Below are 6,000 nucleotides of genomic sequence, written 5' to 3'. Positions count from 1 at the left end.
GTAAAAACACGGGGCCCGCACTGTGGGCGTAGAAGGCCAAGCCTCTGCCTGCAGTGCTGCATCCCATATGGGTGCTGGTTTGTGTCCTGGCTGCTCCTCTTCTGATCCAGCTCCCTGCTAATGGCCTGGGAAAGCAGCAGAGGATGGCCCAAGAGGTTGGGCCCCTGCACCCATGTGGGAGACCCGGAAGAAGCTCCTGGCTTCAGTCTGGCCCAGCCCTGATGGTTGCAGCCATCTGGGGGAGTGAACCAGCAGCTGGAAGACCTCTCTTCTCTCTGTATCTCTGTCTTTCAAATAAATAAATAAATCTGAAAGAAAGAAAGAGGGGGAGAGGAGAGGAGGGGAGGGGAGGGGAGGGGAGGGGAGGAACTGCCTTTCTCTTTCACACGAAGGAAATGTAAGCCAGAGCTGGTGTGGTGTCCGGTGGCCATCGCGGGCCCCAGCTCTTGTACCCGGCTGTTTCCCATCCTGTTTCCTGGTGTGACTTCTCTCTCCAGGGCCGCAGCTATCCCTGACTGCGGCCAGAATGCCCCTGTTGGTGGGTGTTGGCATCGGGACCTCCTGCCCCCGGCACACGTTCACACACTGACCCTCTGCGAGGCGTGACTGGGCCAGGACTGGGGAGGAGGCCAGAGGGAAGTCGGCGCCCACAGAGCGGGCTGCGAGATCTGGCTTTGCACCTGGTGCCCAGCGGGCCCACCTCCTCCCTTTCCCCTCTGCTCCCACGCCCGTCTCAGCTTCACCACCCTATACTGCATCACCCTTGGCTCAGCCTGCTTGTCCTTGTTCCCTTGACACGAGGGACCGAATTCACACATGATCCTGTGGGCCCTGGGAGGTGACGTCACCAACTTGCTTTTCTCCTTCAGTTTCTCTCCCCTACCCATTTCATCTCTCTGTGTGCCTGCCTAGGGAATACATCCGCCATGAAAAACCTGCGGCCTCCCCCAGACCCCGGCACAGACCTGGGGGAGGGTGACAGCAGTTCACGCTGGGAGCCAGTGGGAGGCGTTTCTAAAGCCCACCTCCCTCGGGTGCCGCTGGGTTTGGAGCCTGCCGGGGGGTCAAGTGAGCAGGGAGCTCCTGCCAAGTGCCCCATGTCTGGGGAATGAGCAGCCTGCGAGCCCTCGGCCTCTCCACCTTGAAGAGTTAGCTGTGAAAGTGAAAGTGACCGAGGAGCTCCTGGGGACGTCGGCCCTGCCTCCATCAGAACATGGTGACGATAATACTGCCACAGCCCTGCCGGCTCAGGCCACGCACCCAGGGTCCCCTGCTGCAGGCTGGCATCTCCTGATCGCCCCAGCCCACAGCTCTCTGGGACTATGGTGGATGAACTTGGCCACAGCGGCCATGGAACAGAAGCCAAGAGAAAGCCCAGGTAGGTCCTGCAATCCGGAAAGGGCGCGGCCTCCGCCGCTCTCCGAGCAAGCGCTCTTGGATTCCTGCCCCTCTCGGCCTTTTTGTCCAGACTGGGCTCCGTGGGACCCGGGCGTCCTGGGAGATCGTTAATAGGCGCTCTGAGAAAAGAGGGTTCCCCTGCTCCAGGTTTGGGAAACTGCTCGCTCAGCTCCTCGGAGAGGCTTGGGGACACCGGTCCTGCAGAAATACGTCTAAGTTCTGCTCAAGCCAGGGCCACTCAGACTTACTGCCAGGGGAATGTCATTGGTGCCATCTCGGAAACACTGGTGTTCCTTGGAACCCTCACTGGGAAGCGCTGCCGGCGACTGCCAGCTCCTGTGCCCTTGGGATTCTCCAGCTCAGTGGGTCTCGAGTTTGAGAGCGTTGAGTCCTGTCCTGTGCAAGTATAGGCTCACGATAATGCATTCTGAAAGTTTTTTATTTTAAAGGCAGAGAGACACAACCACAGATCTCCCACCCACGGGCCTCCTTCCTAAATGCCCACAACAGCTGGGGCTGGGCCAGGCTGAAGCCAGCAGCCAGGAGCTCAGTCCAGGTCTCCCAGGTGGGTGGCAGGGACCCGAGGACTTGAGTGTCACCTGCTGCCTCCCTGGAGGCACTTGAGCAGGAAGCTGGGAGAGACCCAGGCACTGTCATGTGGGATGCGGGCTGTCCTAACTACTGGGCCAGAGTGCCTGCTCCCGTGATAAAGTTTAATCTGTAAATACCTGGTAATGAAACAGGACAATTACATCAATAGACTGTCAGCGAGGCTGCGAGTGCGCTGTGTCTCTGCCCTCCACGCGGTGCCTGGCTTTGTCATCTGCCCTGTGGCCTGCTCCGCCCTTTGTGACTGCAGGTCCTGTCGGGTGTCGTCTCCCAAAGGAGCCGGAGATGCAGGCTGCTGGGCACCGTTTGTGTTCTCGCTGCTCACCGTGGGCAGCGCTGCTGGACGGCAGCTGCCCACTGTCAGGTGATGTTTCTGTTCTCAGTCTGGCTTCCTCCCTTTGGGGGTGCTGACCCGCTCTGCCTCCAGCCCTGCCTGTTCCAAAGGTGCCCTTTCCCCCCTGGAGGCCCGCGGCCCGCGGCCCGGAGATGGCTCCCCTGCATTCCCTCCGCAGCTCGCCAGCCTCAGTGTGGACTGCCGGGGGCTGAGTTACTGGGTGGGAGGTGGGTGGAGGAGTGCGGATGGAGGGAGGCAGGGGATTGATGGATGGCTGATTTGTGTCTCGGAAAGCCAAGGGTGGAGGTGAGGTCAAAAGTCCTTAAGTCCTTCCCACTTAGGCCTGGACTTGGTCTTAGGGCTCAGTTCCAGGAAGAGCAAGGCGGAGACCAGCAGTTATTAAGCACCCACTGTGTGTCTGGAAGGGGCTTTCACCCGGGGGCAGGGCCATCCGCTCCCTCCAGAGAAAGCCTTGGACAGAGGGGCTGCTCTCTTTTGGGACCCTGGTGAGGGAGGCATATGGAGGTGTATGGGGGACTGGGATGGGGCAGGATGTGGCTGGTGGAGGAGGTGCCCTCACTCCAGGCTCGCTCTTGGAGCCTGCAGCCCAGATAGGTGGAGCCCCTGACCCCCGATGGAGACCAGGCGGGGGAGCTGGCCCTGAGCCCCCAACCGTGCATTCTTCCCATCCCACAAGTTGGCCGGCCAACAGCAGACCCTATGCAGATTCGGGATTCAGGGCACGCTGCACATCTGGTTGTCCATGTGGCTCTGCTGTCTTCGCGTCAGCATTGGCACAGGTGAAGGGGCTACTGGGGTGCTGAGAGAAGCTGCTGCCCAATGGCAGGATGTGCCCAGGGTCACGCGGGTGAGCTGGGACGTGGAGGGCACAGACAGTCCCTCGGAGGGGTGCCATGCATAGCTCCCACCACCACCACCTCCCACTCCTCCCGGCCTCCTGGGAGCAGGGTTCAACCACTCACTTTACAGTGGGGTGAGTTGTCCAAACTCACATGATCATAAGTATCCCAAGTGGACTTAGCAGATTGGTCCCTGGGCCTGATACGCCCTGAGTTTGGCCACTGTCTTCCCCCCACTCACCCTGTGCCTCCTCCTTGACCCTGGTCCTGGAGTCACCACCTCTCCCGCGGTCCCCACCCTGGGGAACATCAAGGTGAGTGCAGTCTGCACTCAGGGTGTCTGCCACCTACCCTCCAGGGTGATATCCTCCATGGGAACTGGCACCTCGGCCCCCTCAGGAGGATGTGGCATGTGCCGGGGGCTCTCGTACATGCCAGGGAGCCTGGGGAGCCCCCCAGAGCTGAGCCACCCTGCTGGCTGGGCTGTTACCATCACCAACTGCCTCTGGCCCCATGGGATACTCTGGTTCACTTGCAACCCCCAGGGTCCGCAGAGCCTCCAGGGTGGCCAACTGGGGTTGAAGGTCCATGGACATGGGCGAGACGGTCACAGAGCTCATCCATCTCAGAGGAGAGGGCCTAAGGAGCCATGTCTGGGTCAGCGCTGGCCAACTCCAGCCACGCCTCTGGCTTTGGGGCCAACGACAACCCATGGAGACTAGGGACCTGGTGTCGGGCAGAGCTGACCAAGGATGGTAACCCTCCATTCCCAGGAGCTAAACTGCAGACCAGGGGCTGCTCCCTGCTGCCCCCTGAGGGGACAGCCACCTCATCCAAGGCATGTGTGGGGGCTGGGACTCCCTGCGGGGGTGGCGTCCCTTCAGGCTGCTCAGGGATATACCCTTGGGGAGCAAGGCTGGCCAGTGCAGGACAGGGTCTCAGCGTGAGCTGGCACGGCCCTGGAGGGCCAAGGGGCCCCAGAGGCCACTAGCGGTACCCTCAGAGGTTATGCCCTCAGCCGGGGTTCTCTCAGGCCCCACCCCTTCTGAGCACCATGCTGTGGCCCCCAGGGCAGTTGTGGGCCTTCCCCGGCCTTCTCCGTGTGTTGTGCCGGCAGCAGGGCCTGGCAGGTTCCTCTCCTGCCTTGGGAGGGCTTCACATGCGGCTCTGGCCAGGAAGAGCTGGAACACTGCCCACTGTCCTGCTCGGTGACAGCCTGGACCAGGGAAAACACTTCCGGGGTGGCCTGGCAGCCCAGCCTGCCCAGGTTGTGTCTGGAAAGCGTGGGCCACTACCAGTACACAGAGCTCCCCATGTATGTCTGCAGCGAACATGGGGGTCTGTAGAGGTGGGACGGGCCCCTAGAGCTGCCCAGGGGGCTGAGTTCTGGGATGTGGCAGCCCCCAAGAAGGCAAGGACGTTTGCCTGATGGTCCCATGATCCTTGGTCCCATTTCACAGAGGGGCACACTGAGAGGCGTGTCTCGAGCTACAAGAGACTGAATGAGCTAGGTCATTTTGGCTCTTAGCCCAGCAGTCAGGGCTCAGGGCCGGAAGAGGTGAAAGCTCTGTCTCCAAGGCCAAATTCCTCCCCTTGTTCTGAGCTCCCTGGCTGCTGCTCCCTGCAGAGAGGCAGTGGAGTCTAGTGGTTAGCAGCCATTGCACCGCTGGGCAGCTGTTGACATGGACAAGTTGCAGTAAGTATTTTAGCCCTCAGTTTCTCCAGCTTTAAAATGGGACTAAAGTCAGTGGGGTGTGATGGAAATGCTGCCCCCACCTCAAGGCAGAGCCCCAGCCCTTATGTGAGACCTCTTGCCAGGGGCCCAGCAGTGCCTGCCTTCGGGGACCTGATCTTCCTCCAGGCACTCGGAAGCAGGTGGACAGAGAGAAGCTCCAGGAACTCTAGTGCCCGCAGAAGCCTGGTACAGGCTTCCGCCGTAGCGCTGGGGTCCCACCCACAGCATCTGCCCAGAGCAAGGGCTACTTCCTTGGCAGGTAGGGCCGAGGCGGGCCACTGCCCAGGAACTGCCTGGCTCTGTGGGTGAGGGCTGCTTGCCTGTAGACCCTCGGTGGCTCCCCGTGCCATCTCCAGGTGGTGGGTGATGAGGTCCCCCCTGGAGGCCTGGGGGCAGCTCTGAGGGGCTGGTTGTGGAGGAGGGATCCCGTGGGCCAGGCTGGGTACTTGGCAGCATGGATGGGCCCTGCCTCTGTTGTGTCCCAGTCTCAGGGAGCTGAGGAGGAAGCTGTGGGCGGGCCGGCTGCTGCCTGTCACTCAGGAGGGCTGAGAAGCCGGACCTCCCTCCCCAGCCCCTCCCAGAGGCGCAGGGCCCAGCTCAGGCTGTGTCCTTGCCTGGCCCCCAGAACAAGTGTGTGAGCCAGGCCCCTGGGCACCTGCCGCCCCCCAGCTGCTGGTCCTCCTGTCGTGTGCCAGTGTGTCCCCTGCCGCAGGGAGGTGACCTCCCAGGGTCATCTGCTGGATAGAAGCCCCCTTTTTCCTGCCCCTCCCCGTGTTGCCTTCAGAGGCTCCCAGCTGTGAGCTGCTCAGTCCTGTGCCCTTGCTGGCTCTCCTGTTGTCATGTTTGTATATACATTTTAAAAGATTTTTAAAATTTATTTTGAAAGTTACAGACGGAGGGAGAGAGAGGTGCTACTTTTTATACCCAAGGTCCCCAAGTGGGAGTGGCAGATTAGGACAAGGGGGAAATCAGGGCTCCTGGCGCCAGAGTTGTTCTGAAGGTCACGGCCTCCAGGGCCAGGAAGGAAGTACGGGATGGGGTAGGGGAGCGCCGGTCTGCAAGGC

The sequence above is a fragment of the Lepus europaeus genome, chromosome 19, assembly GCF_033115175.1.
Source record: "Lepus europaeus isolate LE1 chromosome 19, mLepTim1.pri, whole genome shotgun sequence".
NCBI classification, from domain to species: Eukaryota; Metazoa; Chordata; class Mammalia; order Lagomorpha; family Leporidae; genus Lepus; species Lepus europaeus.
Note: the sequence above shows the minus strand (reverse complement) of the source record.